Source organism: Corvus kubaryi, unplaced genomic scaffold (genome assembly GCF_017639235.1).
Source record: "Corvus kubaryi isolate FWS band 111438036 unplaced genomic scaffold, C.kubaryi_AGA036_p1.0 37354, whole genome shotgun sequence".
In the NCBI taxonomy this organism is placed as follows: Eukaryota; Metazoa; Chordata; class Aves; order Passeriformes; family Corvidae; genus Corvus; species Corvus kubaryi.
This window is the reverse complement of record NW_024581116.1, coordinates 17,583,077-17,603,200: the sequence shown is the minus strand read 5'-3', so window position 1 is coordinate 17,603,200 and position 20,124 is coordinate 17,583,077.

Sequence of the window (20,124 nt, the reverse complement as noted above, 5' to 3'; positions counted from 1 at the left end):
TTCTTCCCTTCCCCCGCATCAATTAAATATTTGTAACCAGACGTTACATCTGTCCATTCTTAATAGAATAAATATACACTCACATGGTAGCATCTTTTGCTACTTTATTTTCACCCTCCCTTGATTTTGAATATCTGGAATATAACATAACTTTCTCAAACAATCAAATAGAAATTACTTTTTTAAGTACCAAGTGCTACATATTTTACCAGGAAAGAAAGATAAGTTTTTTTCAAGGCTAGTAAGACAAAAATATTTTTGAAATATTGAGTCTTAAAGGTACATGAAGAAAAATATCAGTAGATAGGAAATGCAGTGGTTATGAAGCTAGAGGACGAACTGAACGGTGAAGGTTCCCTCGGGAAATATAGAGAGGCTTTTAAAACTGCTGTATGTAAATGGATTTCCTATCACATTCTTCAAAACTAAAAAAAAAAAAGTGTTATTTAGCACAAATTAAGTAGACCTATACAGAAAAGCTATTTTCTGTCCACAGTGGAGTAAAGCAAGAAAACCAAATTGTATGAAACCCTCTGGGATAACCTGTTTTATACTTGTTTTCTGAAGGTCATCTGTGTGAGAAAAATCAGACTTTTTCAGTGACTGTTGAATCGTTTTTCTGAGAATGAAAATCTGTCTCATAATGTAAATGACACCGTCTTTTTTTTTTAATATAATCAGTTTGGCCAGTCAGAAATCGAATAGTATCACAAATTAGATTGCATATAAATTGCATTATTATGATCAGAGAGAAATAGCTGTTAATGTAAACCAAGCAGAAGGATTTTGACCCTCTTGCACTAAGCCTGAAATGCTCTGTAAATCCTTGCCCTACCCCTGGGACTCTCTTTATTCCTTTTCAATTTTCTAATGACAGTGTAAAAATAAAAGCTAACATATTACTTTTTTCTTCTCTTTATACCTATTTAAATATATATTTTTCATCTCAGTAGTAAAGTAGATGTGAAAAGACGTGTGTTCATATTTTAAGGCATGTCAATTCACGTGTTCATCTAATGCAAGAAGTATTTGACAACAAAGATAAGCATGGCTGGTAAACACCTTCAGTTTCAGAGTCTTTCCAGGCATAATGCAATCAAAACATGTTCAACTAAAATTTCAGATGAAAAATAAAGTCACCAGTAGCAGGTTTTCAAAGCTCTCATAAGCCAGCAAATGAAGGAAAGGTCAAGAAAGTCAATACTGAAAGCAAAATGTTTAGCTGATGCTGCTTCTTTATCTTAAAAATTTCTTACCTTGATGACATGTTGGCACATTAACACTCTTTTTCTTTTCTACATTAATTTAGGTTTTCGTCTGCCGTCAGTGATGACTAGAACAGTTATAAACAAGAAACTTCAGCTCTCTCTCATCATAGAATCTGTGCTCCTAAATTGTAAAGCACAAGACCTAAGATGTTTGCTATTGAGTTCTTGGATCCAAATCTGTTCTTGGGTCCAAACAACCTCTGGAAAAACTTCATATCCTAAACTTTCTTATTTTCAGTTAAGATTTCTGGCGTACTTCAGGCAGCATGTCTCAGATGAAATTTTTACAACAAAATACTGCTAAAGAATCGGCAAATGATAAACAGAATGTTAATAGGTGAGATCTGTCCAGAATGAAGTATTTTTTCCTCTTGAGAGGAAGAAATGTGCGGCTTTGAACTGAGACTAAGTAATAAGTTCTTTGGTGTCTGTTTCTTCTGAATCCTCTCCTGAATTTTGACTGGTTTTCTAAAGCTGCAGAGATCACACCAAACTACACACAACTCTCCCAGAGTCCATGGCAGAACTCACACTATCTTCTACAGATTCTGGCAACCCTATTCTTACTCATTTACATGGCCATTAGTTTTCCCACTGATGTTACCAGAGTCTGATTTTGGCCCTTTGACTCAACTCTCTGAGGTTGTGTGTAACAAATATTTATTTTCTTTCTAATTGACTAAAAATAAGAAATAAAATAATGGTCCTGGTCTAGCATTTTTAGGTGTGCTGCAGAAAGACAAGAATGCTGTCCTTTTCTTCAGGAAATGTTATAGTGCTATTCAAAAGTGTGTTGGTCTCCATTCACCAAGTGAAGGAGAGGCATTGAGGATATGCTATCACTGGGAAGCGTAACCATCTTTTCTACAATCACCTTTGTCAAGTTGAATTCCACCACACTGCTGGTAGAGTAATAAGAGGAGATTCTGTGCAAAAGGCAGAATGCCCGAAAGCAGGAGTATGTCAGATGAGCAAGGATTATTTGGTCTCAGAGGAAATCACATTAGCAACTGCCAGGATAGATATACTATTCTGAGTTAAATGAGCTGGGGTACTGAAAAGTTGTGCTTTAATTCAAGAAATACACAAGTGACCAGCCAGATCTTCTCCACTGGTATGTCTGTCTCCTCTCTTATCTCATTTTGTTGTGACTAGTTGGGGAAAACCATTGGCAGGGACAACTATTGAGTCATCCAGCTTTTTAAATTGAGTCTGGCTTCATCTAGGTTCAAGTGGTTTAACCTTAAACGGTTTTCTAACTAGACAGGTATAAAACATACATTTAGACACTTTCATTCCATATCAACTGCAACACAGTCTGATTAATTTAAAAAACATACTGAAATGTTCTGAGATAAATTGAAGAAGCCTTCTTTCTTTTTCCTCTTTTTTTTTTTTTTTTTTTTCAAATAAAGTGTATATATCTACTTTTTCCAGGCACAGGCTTACTGCAGGACTGAAAGACTATGAAGAGGTTGAATTAGGGTGAATTACTCTCTATATTACCATTTTTGGTAACTGATAGTGACACAATAAATCCACTCACAATGCTGTGCAGTTTGGGCATTAACGTCAAGGCGACATTCAGCTCTGCACAGGATTTCTGTTAAAAGCATTTTCAGCCTGTGTTCCAAATGGAGAGATCTGAGAAGACACAGTATTCCTGCCCCCCACATTTGCTATTCCCCACATACTTTTAAAAGATCGGCATTCATGTCTTAACTTCTTCAGAAGTGAATTCTCTACTGAGAATCCCTCCCTGCAGGAACATGGCAGTTTCAGTCTCTTTCCTCTTTAGAGTAAATGGCTTCCACAAAACAATTCCCAGTTTGCTCTGAATTCAGCAGGTGTTGTAGGAGCTCAGGAAGGCAGTAATAGTGTTCAAAACTCAGCAGGAGTCTTGGAGTCTCATAGAGTCAAATAGAGTTTCAAAATGCAGCCCTTCCTCAGCTCCTGCTGAGATCTGTGAAAGTCCACCTTTTGCTGAACTGGGAGCCATTACCCCATCTTTTGTTATCTCAAGCTTGGCTCAGAGGTGTTCCAGAAGTTAGCTTCACTTCAGCCACAGCACATTTCTTTTGGATAGACTTCTCCAGATAGAAATAGGACCAAGACTTGCAAAATACCGCATGCATTTGTCATGATCCGCTAATGCAAGCGGGGGTCGTGATGGTTCGTTTATCGATCTCAGAGTGTAAAAGGACACAAGAGATTTCAGTTTTAATCAAAACAATGCACCTTTATTAAGTGCCCACAACACAGTAGTGCAATAGAAGAGAGTAAGAGAGAGAGAGAGAGAGAGAAACAAAGTAGAGAAGGGGAAAAAGAGGGGCAATAGCTACCAACAGATGAGACGAAGTCCTCATGGTCTTCCGCCGATAGATTCGTCTTCCTTCCGTGGGGAGATCTCCGACTTGGTTATTTCAGAAAGTCCCTTTATAGTCCTTTTCAGAAGCGAGGGGCAATTGGCCAAGAGGTTGGGAAATCTACAGCCATTGTTATGGGGTTTGTTGCTTTGGGAAGCAGGTACAGGACAGACGTACAAGACAGGTGTACCGGAGAGGTGTACAGGGCAGGTCATTCCTTTCTGCTTCAGCGCAGTCCTTCCTGCCTGGGCAGCAAGAAGGGCGCAGTCCATTGCGACCTGCACTAATTTTCCTCAGGAATGCATACCAGTTCCCAGTGGGCACACCCATAGGCAACACTTGGCAGACATCCCACCTCAGCCAGGCCAGGACTCCTGTGTTCAGTCTCTGTCTTCGGTGATGATCGTGAGGCAGATGAGGGATCTTTGGACCGTCTCTTACAGCATTGGTCTTTGTACTTGTTTTTAAAAATATAATTCTAAATTACACAGCTCTAAAGCCAGTAACTGACCCAAGTCTGAAGCATATTATAATTACATCGGAAATGGAGAGAAAAAAATTAAAAAACCCAAATCAAACCCAGAATTTTCTTTAAAATGGTTCTGTCATTCACAGCAGAATAAGACTTTTGGTGTTCATACACTCCAGTTGTAGCTTGAAGAAAATAGCTGCAAGTGTTTTGGTGGTGGATCTAATATAATATTCTAATTATAACAAAAAAAATGTATTTTTGAGAAAAGACCAAATCTCTCTTTGGAGAGAGGGAAATGGGTTTTCAAAATTAATTTTTTTCTTAAGCTGGCACTGTTGAGAGAAACTGTGTGGCACCACGGCAGCAGTTACTCACAGCCCTTTGTTAGCATGTGTCTAGCCTCACAAGGAAATGTTCATCTATATGTCTTTTAATGTCATTTTGAAGTAAAGAATAACAAGATGGAATCTCTTGTTCTAAAAGGCTCACTGCTACTTTAAATTGGTGTGATAGAATCCTGATCTTCTCATGAGCTGCATGCAAATTCACAAGAAAATTCACTTATATGAATAATCCATCTCCTGCTGATGTCACTTTGACAGGATTAGTAAATAGTATTTCACCAAAGTGTATCATATGTAAAGTTCAACAAGATCAGAGACATTGAAATACTGAGTGTGATTTGTAAATCAAATCCAGATGGTATGGTGCAAATGTTTTTTTCCATCCTAAAACTCCATCATATCTTCTATAATCCATCTGGCATAAGAACAGGTGTTTCCCAATCAAATTTGATGCCATACATTTTAGACCAGACCAATCTCTGAGTGTTTCGTATGAACCACTGTGTTTCACCATCTCCAGAGGTCTGTGGAATTTTACATCAACAGGCAACTTACAGTGAAACACTGGAGAAGATGGTCTATGCCATTCTTAAAGACCTCTGTCATCTCCAGAAATGCATCTATCAGAAATAGTATCATTGATACAGTACTGAGACAGAATTAAGATCTAGATCAAGCATTAGAGAAACTTCTGAGAGGCATTCAGCTCTCCAGTTCTCTCTTTACACCTGTGGCAACTTCTTACACCTACAGTGACTGATGTAACAGGGCCTCCATATGTGGTTTATAACTGCTGTGCAAAATATCTTCTGTCAAGTAAAAAAAAGTCTTATTTATTGCGCATGAGAGACAGGGACATGCAACCATGCCGTATAGTGACAGAACTTTAGTAAACTCAAGGTCATCACTGGATTTTTTTACTGCACCTTAGAAACCTCTCTCCCAAGATTTTTGCTTCTCCAAGAGCTTCTGTACTTTGCTTTCTTCATTCAACAGAAGCTTATGTTTCCTGAGAACCATGTCCAGTACCTGGATGCTAGAAAACCCCTCTTGCTTTTACTTGTTAACAGCTGGATCTTTCAAGTCCTTCATCTTTGCCCAATCCATTCAAGTAGTTGCTCAGTGTGATTGTAGAGTACATAACAAATTGTATAACAGGAAGTTGTAAACTGGAACATTTTTCTTGCAAGATCATATTAACATCAAAAAAAGGAAAACGTACTTCTCAGTAGCTACCTAAATAAGATTTCCAGATTGCATCAGTAAGAATATCCCCTTCCAAGAACAGAAGGGAGTTTGGTTTTATGCCTTTATTATGTATCTTCTGCCAGCAACATCTAGGAAAATATTAAAAATTTACACACCAATTCTTATACAGAGGAGAGCATAATAGACCTATGTAAAAGGTAACACTAAACTGGGCTGATTGATTTCACAGTAAAATGACTTAATGCTACTCAAAATTTTTCTTTTAGAGCATAATAAATTTAACAACAATTCTAGCAAATTCAAAGAACATTGTTGATAAGACACAGTTGTTTTGATATAAGCTCCTCTTATGACAAAATATTGAGTAGAACAGCCATTGTGATAAAAATTCTATTGTTCCATTAATACATAGAAGATTAACATATATGGTTCAAGTAGAATTTGGATTTGGTTTGATCACTGTGCATCTATACGAAATTGTTTCTTATAGCCTTTACCCTGTAAAAGCAGAGATTTCAGCAGAGATTTATTTCAGGTATGTAAAAAGTTTCACAGAACATGGTGCAAGATCATGAACTAAATTACTAACAAAGATAAACTCATGTTAGGTTGTGAGAAAAATAAATTTTTAAAACACCTTTTAATTAAAATATGTTTTGTCAAGCAAATTTAGGAGGAACACCTAAATTTTCTCATTTATTGTTTATTTAATATAAAATAAAAAGAATCAAAGTTCGGGATTAACATACACTTAGAGATATTTTCAGCTTAGAGTGTTTTTATAAAAATAACACACTAGCAGTTATATTACTTCATATTGAAGTATTTCAAGCAGTTATTTTAATAAAAAGTCATTCTCACTTTATTCTTGTGGCAAGGTAATCCTGTTTCATACCTTAAACAGCCAGTGAAAAAGCTGTATTTAAAAAATGTTTGTTTACATTAATGTTTATGTTGTGTCTTTAATTAAACATTTTTCTTTAATGTTATTTGAAAATTTGTACTACTCTCTGGCCATGTTTCTGAAGAACAGATAAAAGGAGGACCATATTAAAAAAAGAAAATCAATTTGTATCTCACTGTGACTGTAACATCACTACTGCCTGAGAAGCAATAAAATGTTTCCGGTTTTTGTAAAAGAACTGCAGACTAGCACAAAGCTACTTCAAAGATTGAATTGAATATATGGTTTACTGAATTGACATACTTAGAGAAATCTTACTTGCTCTATCTTAATACCTAAAGTACAAATTCATGAAATTTAGTGGCCACTGTTAGCTCTTCATAAGACCTCTTTCCAGAACATTTACATCTACCTCACTGTACTGGTTTGGTCCAAAATACTCATTACTTATTTACCTTCTGTGAGATAAGAATTAGGAGAAGAGCAAATCAGGGACAAAACTTGAAAGAATATAAAGAAGTTTATTAATAGACCTAAAATAAGGAAAAAGAAAAGAAAAACAAATAAAATCATACCACACCTTCAGAACATTGCTTCTCCCCCCACCTTTCTTCCTTCTCCCACTAACAATGTAAAAAGACAACCCTTGAGATGTTCAGTCTGTTTACCACTTCCATACTAACCTTGTTCAGTTCATTTAGGAAGAGGACTCTCTCTAGCCCATGCTATGAACACATTATCACAACGAGACAGCCACCCGGGTTGGTTCTCTGCTCGCATCATGTGAGAGTCCCCCTCCCACGACTTGCAGCTTTTCCCACAATTGCTTTTGAGGGTCCAATCTTGAGCCACTGGGGTACAATTTTAAGGTTGAGCTGTTCTGAAACAAAAGTTCTTTTCTCCTGTCTCTGGGAGCATTTCATCTCTAAGAACAGAGGCCCTTCTCCTTCCCTGGGAGCAAAGGGTCCTCCTCATCTTCATTGTTAGGATTATCTCTGGGAGCATCTCTAGGAACTGAGGTCTTCTCCTTTCCATTTGGAGCAAAAGTCCTCATTGTTTCCATCTCTCCCTGTTCAAACTTCTCAACAAATTACAGCTGCGTCAGCATCTGCCTATCTCAGCACAGGTGCTTTTGCTCACAAGTACAAGTTGAACACTCCAACCCCCATGCCTTCATGAAATTACAACGGGATACTCTGATACATCATAGATCTACAACAGAACTTCAGCTTTAAGCATCCCCTCTTTCTCTTCCCTCAGGTTTTCAGCTCTTCATAGTACTGAAAGGGTTAATCTCACCCAGGCCTTGCAGCTGGAATTTCGCTTATCCCTGTTGGTCACATGATCTTTGCCGGACAGCAGGGCAGCTTTAGCTGAATCTTGGCTGCAGTGGAGGTGGGGGGGGCCGGGCCGCGCTGTCTGCACGTAGCAGAGCTGTGGGGGTCCGTGGGTGGAACAGGGCCCATCGGCTCCAGGATGGCTGTGTCCCGGCCTCCGCATGGGGCCCCGCAGCTACCTATCCCAGCGCTGGGAACAAGACAGAGCTCTGCCCGGGGTTTGTCTATTCTTAAGCGTATCACAGAGGCGGTCAAATTTTTAAGTGGCTTAAAAAGTTGTCAATATTCAAACTAGCCAGTTAATAGGTTCTGTCAGGTCATAGAGGAAACTGTAAGCACCCCTTTGCAAGAACATCACTTCCGGGACTATGTTTGCTAACCCATGACACTCACCAATGTAAAGTCCACTTACCAACCAAAATTTACAAGAACAAGAATTGTTGAGTACAATTTCTGGGCTACAGAGATAAATTTTAAAAAGTAAGGGAGGTGTTCCAAGAACAGTAAAAACCTATGGATGTCCTCAAACCTCTTCTGAGAGACATTACAGGTATAGATTCAAAAATAATTTTCATATGTTAGCCCGGTAGGGGGAAACATTGTATTATAACACCACAGAGCTGCACACTAATGTTGTGCAAATTCAAAATCAGTGAAATTACTTTGTAAATACCCGTGTGCAACTGAAAATAAGAAGACCGTGCAACAACGAGTTTACCACAATCTGTTGATCAAAGAGAGTGAAGCCACAAAAAATCATTTTGCCTGGATTCATTAATTTCAGTGAAAATCTGACTCTACCAAGCCCTGCTTGTTTTTGTTGTTACTCCATCACCATAAGTGGCTTTGAAAAGCTACTCCTCATCCTACTGTTCCTGCCTGGATCGTCCCTACCAGGTGTAGCCCCAGCATCATGCTAATGCTACCTGCCCATTCAGACCCAAGTGCTTTTCAGGGAGTATCACAACTTCTAAAGAAACTACCTTCCAGAACAAAAATTAGAGAATGCTGCCAATCATATTTATATTTTCCATAGAGCAGAGCAGATTTTCAGGAAAAAGTTGCCAAGTGAAGGAACAGAAAAATTGTGTGCCAGCATCTAGGTTGATGCTGAAGGTGAGGAAGAAATGTAGATTCAAGTGACTTTACCTAGTGTCAGAGGAGGTCAAGGTATTATGACCTTTATCTACCATCAGCGACTCCCTATACTGTTGATATAAAATCTCTCTGATTTCACTTCCATCAGGATTTAAAAGCTACATGAAATGAGACATTCAGTTTTGTATTCTTTCCCTCACATTGAACTAACTTCTTCCACCCTCCAAAGAAAAAAACCCGAAAACCAACAAAACAACAAACCACCAGCAAAATCCATTACTTTATCCTAATGAAAAGGAGCAGTAAAAAATTCATTATCACCTCTGAATGAGGGGTTACTAGTCCCATGGAGGAGATGTAGTAGCTTTCTAGATGTAGTAGCTTTCTAGATGTAGTAGTTCGTAGAAACCAAATACTTGGGTAGGAATTATGGTCCCAATCAGAAAAAAAATATTGCCTGCACTAAATGTAAATCAATGAAATAGCAAAGCAGGAGTTGCGCTGCAGTGTTGTATACCAGAGTCAAAATGCTCCCCAGGCTAGTCCTGCCTCTGTATAGTACATGCACAATTCCGTCCTCACATCTGTACTTAAAAATAATTCTAGCCAACAGTGGTTTACAACTTGTCCTACTTCACATTCAAGTATCTGTTCCACACTTATTATGAGCGGCACACGGAAATATTTTTGCTGGACCTAATGTGGAAAACTGAACTCATTAAAAAATAAGCAAAGGCCAGTAAGATGCATATAATGTCCCTTGAAAATGTGTTGTTATAGAGATCATGTACACCACCATGTTTACCACTAAAATATGTCCGCAGGTGCCACATCCAGATGGTTTTTAAACACATCCACGTGTCACAAGTAGGTGTTTTGAGGTCGCTTAAAGAATCACCAGCAAAGGTATCAATAGAAACAGGTTTAACAGTAGTGATTCCACTTTAGTAGTAGTGATTCTGCTTTCCTGGGCAGGCCATTCCAATGCCTGACCACTCTTTCAGTAAAGAAATTTTTCCTAATAACCATCTACACCTCCCTTGACACACCTTGAGACCATTTCCTCTCATCCTGTCATTTGTTACCAGGGAGAAAAAAACCCACCCTGTCTGACTGCAGCCTCCTTGCAGGCACATATAGAAAGCAAAGAGGTTCCCCCTCAGCCTCCTCTTCTCCAGGCTAAATAATCCCAGGTCCCCCAGCTGCTCCTCATAATATGTACATAATATATAATGTCTCCATAGATGTTAATTTACAAAGCTGCAGGCAAACAATGCAGAACTAAGCTTTTGAAAGCAAATTAAAAGCAGACATTTTGCTGTTTTCTGGAGATGATGTCACATCCTTAATTTCTGCAGTTCCAGTAAAATGCAAGCTTAGATAAATGTCAGTAAAATTTGGACAAGTGCCATGCAGTTTCTAATTAATTATTCTGGTTTGCATTAAAATACCTTAAGACTACTGAATGTATATTTTGATCACTGTCTGTTCAGTATAATCTTTCTGCTTGTACATGAGGGGGCTGATCAGGGCTCAGAGACAGGGTCTGGCATCAGTCAGCAAGTGGTGAGCAATTGAATTGTTCATCCCTTGCTTTTTCTTGGTTGTTTTTTATTATTGTTATTACTACTACTACTACATTTGACTTTGTTTTAATTTTTTAACTGTTCTGATCTCAACCTATAAGTTTTACCCTTTATTCTCCTCCCCATTCCACTGGAAGTATCTGTGTGAGCAAGCAGCTGTGTGGTGTGTGGTGCTTAGTAGACAGCTTGGCTTAAACCATGACAGTACTTTTATATATAGTATTAGATTTGATATAAAGTATAAGGTTGTAGCAATGAATTTTAAAATCCAAAATGGCACCTGGTTGTTTTTTTTCAAATAAGTGTAATAAACGAGCAATAAGGGCAGACTTTTAATATCTCAACAAAAACAAACATTTCCCTTCCCTGCAGATAAAAGATAGGAACAGGGATTACAAAACTTCACCGTCTTTTCTGTGTGATTCCAGAAGTAAGAGAGTATCTGTTGCAGCTGGAAATATTTGATGGTGTGCCTTGTGATACCTAGCACCATGGAACACTAGAAGACTGTCTAATGATGTTATTGACCAATATACATTCTAAAACTCTATTGCCTACTAAGGAAAACAATTTGGGCTTTAATTATATCAATATACCCTATTCAGTGTGAAAAACAAACCCTAAAGAATTGTCTTTCTAGGCACACAACTATACTGACATTTACAAATGGAAATATTTTCACTTTTTAGGAATCATCCATCTCATGGGAATAGCACAATGGCCCCTAAGATCTGGAAAACCAAAAATCACAAGTAAAAATATGTTTTTTTCCATACATTGTCGGCTTACTTCAAAAAGCCACTCTTGAACTGTATTCCCAGAGCACTATCACTATTAAAAGCATTGACAATATTGATCAGAGGGTGTCTATACCTTCTGTCTGCAGATGACCACTGATGAGGCAGCCTCGAGCTGCACTGGGGGATGACAGGGCAGGGGGGCATACAAGCAGTAGACAAGAGCACAGCTCCCACAGTACAGCAAGGAGAGGCACATCTGGGATGAGATGGGATAGCTCACCTGGCTGCAGTGGATGGATACAAGGTCTTCAGAAAGGGCAGGATGAGAAAACAAGGATGGGATAGGGATTTCCATCTATGTAAATCTTGGGCTTATGGACCTCTTGTAGGGCACTAGCTGAGTAATAACTTGTGGGTCAGATCAGAGGAGAGGCCAGTGAGGGTGATGCCTTGGAGGGAGTATATTACTGACCACCTCATGGGTGTGGGGAAGCTCACAAAGACTTCTTGAAACAACTCAGCCTAGAGAAATGAAGGCTTTGAGGGTGTCCTGAGGGAGGCCTCAGTACCTACACAGAAGTCACGAGGAAGATGGAGCCAGAGTCTCCACTGAGCCTGTTGTATGTTCTAGAAGGATGGGTGACTATGAGCACAGCTTGGAATAAGATGTTCAGACCGAATATAAGAAAGCTTTTCCTCATGAAGACAGTCCATCAGCTGAGCAGGTTGTTCAGAGATGTTGTGTCTCTGTCTTGGAAGTCTGCAAGACCACATTGGATAAGGCCCTGCCCAAACAACCTGCTTGACCTCATAGCTGACCTTGCCTTAAAAGGGAGGCTGGACTAGAAACCTCTTGGGTCACATTAACCCTAAGTTACTCTATGAGCCTGTGAAAATGGTCTGCTTCTACAGCTCCATCTACTTCACAATTGTGAAAGTAGTTGCACTAATGCTCAGTCGGAATATAACACGTACGATACTTGTTATACCCCTTCTGTATCACACTTGTCAATGTAGGAGACTAGAAAATAGAAAACAGAGCTGCTCCAAAGGCACAAATACTACAGAATTTATTATCAGTGAGACCAGAAGAGTCTTTTCAGGATAAAGAAGAAATTTGAAACATCCACTGTAGTCCAGAGCTCTAGGGTTTGCAGTTTTTACATCAAATGAACTGCTAGCAAGGTGTGTAAAGCTCGTTATGGAACCCAGAGGTACACAGATTTTACAGGCCAATATACTCCAGAAAAGAAAGCATTTGACCATTCATTCCAGCAACATGTAGCTGTTCAAATCTGATTCAAAGTTCAGCAGTCGAAACAGAAGAGCTTGATATTCATGTCTGATGTTAATTTGATTAACATCAGAGTTTTTGATTTTCCTGGACACATTTAATTTCAGAACTTTTACCAGTCTAAAGGGAGGAACAGGAGATGAGGTAACATAATAAATTTAGTTCAACTTCCTGAAATGCAAAATGTTTATAAACAGTGTCAGTTTTCCACTTGAATCCAGATCTGTTTGGCAGAGCTCAGAAAACCACTTGAACACAGAGGAAAGCCAAGTTAATGTTTAATCATTTCAATTTGCGATACTTTAAAAAGAAATGAGCATTAGGCACTTAGGACTATGACTTAAAATTAAATTTAATTAAGATTACATATTAGAAGCTATTTATTGACCGTAAACCATCAAACTAGTCAAGAAAGGTAAATATGGAAAAGTTCTCAAAGTTCTAGGAAAACACAGGGCCAGAATTATCGTTGGGAATAATAACAAAATTGATGACTTTTCTTTTCACCAGGAACATTTTCTTTGTTATTTTTGCTGAGATATCAGGTACCACAAACCCTAACCCCACTGCATTTCGTGCTTTGCCTAATGTGAAAAGACTCTTGATGTCCCAAAGATCTTACAGACTGAGAAAATGTGTGAACATGGACAGAAGAGGGAAGAGTGAAGGAGTGGGAAATGCAGTGCAATAACAAGCTAAGACTACTGGTCACCCATTGCCCCTAACAGACTTAATCCCTAATGGGAATTCCAAGCCTTTGCTTGTATATTAATTGCAAGATTTGACCCTAAGTGGATGGGTTTTAAGATGGTTCCCCAAAGGATTGAAAGCATAAACTCCTCCATATAGGAAACCTTGTAGTTGTTGATCATCCTGTGGTATTTTTGCAAAGCATCCCAGAGTACTCAGAATGCTGGTCTGAATGTTGTGTAGTGTTATGCCTTCTGATAAAGTACCAATGTGTTTACTGAAAGGCACTGAACCCTTTCACAGGAACAGAAAGATCAAAACCTTTTTTGGGAATTTAGAAACTGCAAAACAAATCAAAGTCATTGCCTTCTCTTTTTTTCTAGTTTCTTCACATTTGCCATTTATCTGCCTACAAAGAAAATGAAACTCAGAAATACAAAAAGAATTCTTCTGTTCCCATAGAGAGTTTCAAAAGAAAACTTGCTTTTAAAATGTAAATCAACCACTGTGTTAACATGAAGAGAAAAACAGGTAGAAGGAGGCAAACACCAAAAAAAAAATATATGAGATGAAATAAGATAATATGAAATATCTCTTATTATAGCTAAAGTAGGATGCAAAGGGATCAGTAGATATGCAAATATGCAGTATAGAAATTCTTCAGCAGGCTCTGGTCCTCTGATGAATACAAAAATATGTCTAGTATTTCTGAAAAGAGTGTGAATAAATCAGATGTCACAAGTTATGCAAAAGTAATTTGTGAATCTGGGAACCTGTCAATTGATACGCAAATAATGTATGCAGTAAAACAATCCATCTATTATTTATGGCTGTAATTGAGGACAGAAACAGGGAAGAGAAGTTTATTCAGACCACAACACAAAGCAGTTCTGGGTAATGAACCTTAAAAGTAGATATGGTTGTGATTTTCAGAAATTAATGCAATAGAGGAATAACTACCATTAATTTTAACGAGTACTGAATGTTTTAATGATCCCAGACAGCTTTTAAAATCTTACATATCTTTTTCCTGTCATGTCTGATGGTTCTAAACAAGGCCACAGAGATAACTTTAAAAATTTGCAAATAGGTATCCTTGATGAAATTTTCTTCCTTTTTCTTCTCCAGCTTTTTTAAGACATCAGTGAGATGAGGTTTTTCAAGGTTTGAGTATTTAGGGAAAACTCAATTGTTTAACAGCATGAACAGCAATGTCACAGAGGCAGTGAGGATCTCTGAAAAGAGCAAGTGAAGGTGCTGCCTGTGGCAGCAAGAGAGACTTTGAGAAATGGCTGATATCAAGTAGCCACCACAAATGTAGGTGCCTTCAAGTCCATAGGCAGGTCAAGCCTTGTTTTAACATTACAGATGATTGAGAAAAATATATCTAAACATTCGGAGTACCCACAGAAAAGCTAAAAGTAATCTCAGTGCTCCATGGGTTAGAGCTGTACTTCACATGAATTAGCACATCTCCACTGAACCCAACAAATCTACCCCAGGACTTAAAGAATGCAGCTAAAATGTCTCAAAAACTCTCTGTAAGATAAGCCACCACAACAGGCACAGAGGGAAAACAGGAAGGTGTTGATTTTAGGCCTACCAGAGGTGACAGGTTTGAAATTAGCACACTGCCAAAATTCCACTGTGCAGACTGTGGGAATGCAGACAGCAAAAACAGGAAGATGTCAGACCTGGAGAAGCAGATCTGGATAACTATCAGGACAAAAATTCCCACCATGGCAAACTGTAGGAAAGGAAGCACTGCTTACAGACATGCCATCCCAAGTTGTGGAAACAACACATTATGTCTCTGGGTACCTGGGACTTGGACTGTATAAAAGTTGTACCTCCAGAAGAACAGTCCAGAGACCCCCACCACTGAGAAGATCAGAAGAAGGGCCAGTGGGATGCCTCAGGCACCCATGTGGTGGTGACTATAATCTTTTCCTCCCTCTCTCACTGTCTTCCTCTTTCTTCCCCCTATCTTATTTCTCTCACTCTCTTACACATATTTACTGTTAAATAAAATCCTTACTATTTACTTTGGCATATGATCTCATTTGTACCTTAATTCAGGCAGAGGCATCTTTTAACAATCAGACCCTAACACTATTTCAGAAGTAGGATCCTAAACCAGTTACCCAGACAAAACAAGCTCAGATGAAAATGAGAGTCAATGACTACAAAAGCTGTGGTATCCACAAGACACACAAATAGCCTGTGCTCGTAGCACAAGATGCACAGTTTAAGAAAGCAGCCCATATGTTCTCTTAAGGAACATTTATACTGCCTGTCTTTTGCCATCTAAACTTTGTGCCAAAGGCACCTCCCTCTGTGGTCAGCAGAGAGCCAGGAGCTCCTCCAGAGGCAATTCAGGTAGCATGAGAGGTCTTCTGCCCTAAACTGAGCTCTGAAAATGCATACTTCTCCTCTGTGTGGCTGCACACAGATGTTACTGCAACCATCCTCCTGCCGTGGATTCCCAAAATTAGATTCTGTGACTCCCTGCCTTTCTCCGCTGGAGAGCACAGATGTTATCAAAAGAAACCATTTCCCAGCACAATTTCTTTAAACTCGCCAGCTATTCACCCTAAACCAGAGTGCTATTGCACAGTATTCAACTGAGAAGATTCCAGAGTCAGCAATCTCCTTTTGTCCTTCCTCACACAGATTTCAAGCCATATCAACAGATCTTTCCTATTTTTCTTTTACCACAAAAAAAGCCAAATCAGGCTAAATTCACAGGTTTCTTGAAGAAGGATGTGAGTTTTACATTTGAAATAAAAGGTAAAATAAAAAACTTGAAGAGTAAATGGAAGGTATGTATGTGAGGAGTAAAGAAGAGGTAGACTATTAAAAGGTTTGCAGAAGTCTTAATGAGCATGTGAATCTACTGAGAAACGTTCAAACAGAATTGTTTGAAGTTAGTCCCAGTGCAGCTGGGGTGGGATATGGTAGTTGTCAGCAAATTCATGATTAGAATGTTACAAACTCCTTCAAATGACAAAGAGAGAAAGGGGACAATGAGATAATCCAAAATGCCATATTGCATTATCAGCTGATAATGTTGGCTGAAGACGAAAATAAAATAAATGGTCTGGCCCACTGAAAAATAAAGGCAAAAAGATTTGCAGTAACTCCTGTTAAAAACTTGCTCAGGTGAAAAACTCTGTTTATTTTTCTCAAATATAGAAGAAGCTAATGTTTCAAAGGAGTCACTATTGATAGGATGGTCCTGTGCAGGGCCAGGAGTTGGACCCAATGATCTTTGTGGATCCTTTCCAACTCAGCATATTCTGTGATTCTGTGACAGTGGCACATATGGTAAACCCTTACCAATTTATTTATTAATTTCATGTGCAGCAAAAGGAATGTGATTGCCCATTTAAAATGACAATATTTTGGAGAATCAAAGCATCTGAGGGATACAGGTCCAAAAAAGTTTTTCTTTTCTTCTTTTTCTTCTCTTTCTTTTCTTCTTTTTCTTCTTTTTCTTCTCTTTCTTCTTTCGCTTCTTTCTCTTCTTTTTCTTCTTTTTCTCCTTTTTCTTATTTTCTTCTTCTTTTTCCTTTTTCTTTTATATTAGTGGCATTATCACAGTTCTCACTAAGATTACCAAGCTCTTAAAAATTATGCTCTCTCCAATTGTGCAGGGAAGAGGCAATTATTGGCTAAAAAATTTACCCTGAACACTCATACTTTATATAATAAATTGATTTGCTAATGAGATATTTTGCCAACACCCACGCTTTTTTTTTAATCCCTACTCAAAATTATTTTAGCTTTTTTTTCTGCTATATATAAAGCAAAATAGCTTTTTTTTTGAAACAGCCAAAGACATGAACTTGTAAATTTCAAATATTAGGCCTTAATTTCTTCTCTCATTGTGTAAATATAAAGTAGCTCAGAACAGAACTGGATAAACAGCTGATCCCTGTGGCAATGGATATATTTATGATCGTTTTCTAGTCAAAATCATGAGAACTATGTGCTTATCTTTGCTTTGAGCATTAGTTAAAAGAAATTCTTCATAGCAAGCCACCCAAGAAGCATCTTTCTGTTGCTCCTGATGGATCTCAAGGTCAGAATTATCAAGTAGGTTCTCTATTCACCCTTGTAAATTATTTCATATGTATAATTCTCGTTGCTCCTGTACAAAAACAACAACTTTCATGCATCTTTAAAGATTTTTTTCTGCTTTCATGTATTATATCAAAACTTCATACTCTCATTTTAGTAAGACACTGTTCCAAATTACTGCAAAGCACAATTTTGCATACTTGTGTAACACTGTATGCCAGACTTGAATTTAGATCTTGTAAGGGATGTTCAAAGTCAGTCTCTAAAGTATAGAAAAATTAATTTACTCACAATTTATATCTTTCGCTCTTGTATGATGGTCTGAATTTATGAAACTCAGTCACAGACCTTCCTGTATTTTTTACAGTAAGTATATTTGCAACACCAAAAGAAGCCATTCATACTGAAAGTGGGTGTGATAAGAGTAGTAAAAAGAGCAGTTTTTGCAAAGGAAAAACCCTCAGAGTCATTTATAACAGAAAAAGAAAGCACAAAACAAACAAACAAACTAAAAAACCCCAACTAAACATGTGGCTATATGGCTAGGTAAAATATTTTCTGGGACTTTTTCATTCGGAATTTCAATAATATAGTAACCTTCCATCATCAATAATTTGCAATAAAGTGGTCAGCTACCTGTATTAAAAGAAGTCTCAACTTGCACTTAGCATTTGTTATATTTCTTAGCATTCATCAGAGAATATTCCATCTGGGTAGAGCTGAGTAAACAGATGAGTAAACATTGTTTGAACAAATAATTCTGAACACATTTTTTCCTTTTTTTAAAAAGTCACCCTTTGAATTCTGTGGGTCTTTCTTATTTTTAGTGCTTTCTTACTTTTAGTGCTTTAGATAAGGAAAGCTTTTTATATCAGAAACTTTCTGTCTCGTATTCCCCCGAAGAAAAATTGTGAATACTAATATTCACGTGACTGGTAAAGAAAATCGTAGATTCTCTAGAGCATTCCCTAAGTGTGAGTTTCAGGTTCACAACCCTAAACAGAATATTTGGCATAATGCCACCCTTGATCATCCTGCTGATGTACAGTACAAATTTGATCCAGTTTTCATTGCCTTTGCCTATTTTGTTTACTTTTTATCTATCTAATCTGCAGGCTTTGAAGCTTCATCAATGTCCTTCTCTGTGTGTGGTGACCTCAACTTGAAATACCAAACCAGAAGAGACAATATGGGCTGCCACAATAGGCCAGCATTATCCTCCTAGAAAGACAGCGTCACAGCTTTTTTTTTAAAACAATGTTTTAGCATGTTAGTAACTGAGGAAAAGTCCTAAATACCTTTCTCCCTCTCCTACAGTTTTTCATAATTCATAAACAAGAGACCACCTTTATGTGTTATCTCTTTTTGCTTTGCGGATGACTGCCTCTATACATCTTACATTCTTAAAGAGAACAGTTCTTTAAGAGTTCTCAAGAGTTCTCATAAAACCACTGAACTTGCAAAGAGGCAACATCACTTTTCCTAACTTTCTGGAAAGAGTTTCTTTTGCAAATAAAAGCAGTCTCGATAGATTTTTCTGTCCTGCTGTTGTCTTAATTTCTTTGGAGAATTTGAAAAAAACTCATCTCACCTAAAATAACCTTTAGCTATTGAAAAGTTACACTTACAACTAAACTCTGTGTGTGGTCTCTCAGCAACCAAGATATATTTTTTTGTGATAGCACTTGCCCACCAGGCAAACCTATTCTAAAGTGAGCATAGGAAATATGATTAAGTCTGACTAAGTTAGACAAGATGCTTAACCTTAGATGCTGAAGTTAATCTCACCAGTATCCCAATGATGCAATCAGGCAGAGCATGCTCAGTATTAAATATTGTCTTTTGAACTTTATGTGTCTTTGAAAACGAGAGAGACACAGATGAGTCCCAGAAGGAATTTCTAGAATCTGGACTCTGAGGCAGCACTGTCATGCTAAACACTTCTATGGCTTGGGAAAGCAGCACAAGAAGTCATCAAACTGGGTCTGACTAAAAACTACAAAGTAATACAGTGAAGGAAGCCGAAACTGAAGCCTGCTGCCTTCTGAAGAGGCCAGGAAAATCATGAAGGGAAGGCATCCACTGCCTTGATGATACTCATATATAATTAATTAGAAAGAGAATTAAATTGTGAATGCTACACTTTTCCTCACCCAAAGTGAATCTTTCTGCTGTCATTGCTACTGCAGTATGATTGGGTACTCCTTTTTTCTTGGTGAAATAAGCCCTATTTCTTTTCATTTTAAATTACCAAGCTCAAACTGAACTGTGATGACAATTTCAAAAATGTCTGTTTTGAAAACATTTCTTATTGTCATTTTAGAGGCATGCTGCTTAAAATCAGATGCATGCATTTATATAAAAGTTTATAAATAGAATATTTAAGTGCAAGTAGTTTCCTGGCTGAAAAGCCGGTGCAGTAGACACACAAGTGCTGTGTGATTGATAGTGCTTAGTAATGACTATAGATGCCAAATGGAGATTTTGACATGCAGCTCCTGCTACTGTACCACAGAAATGTAGATCAGGTTCTAGCACGCTGTGCTGAAAGATAATCTCCAAGAATCAGATGTTGTCTCTCCAAATTAGTTTATAATAGAATTGACTTATGAAAGCCAAACCAAAAAAAAAACCAAAACAAAACAAAAAACCCAAACACTTGGCAATGCAAAAAACTGCATAAAATGATTAACAGCATCACTCACATTAGCTTGATTACATTCATTCTCCAGC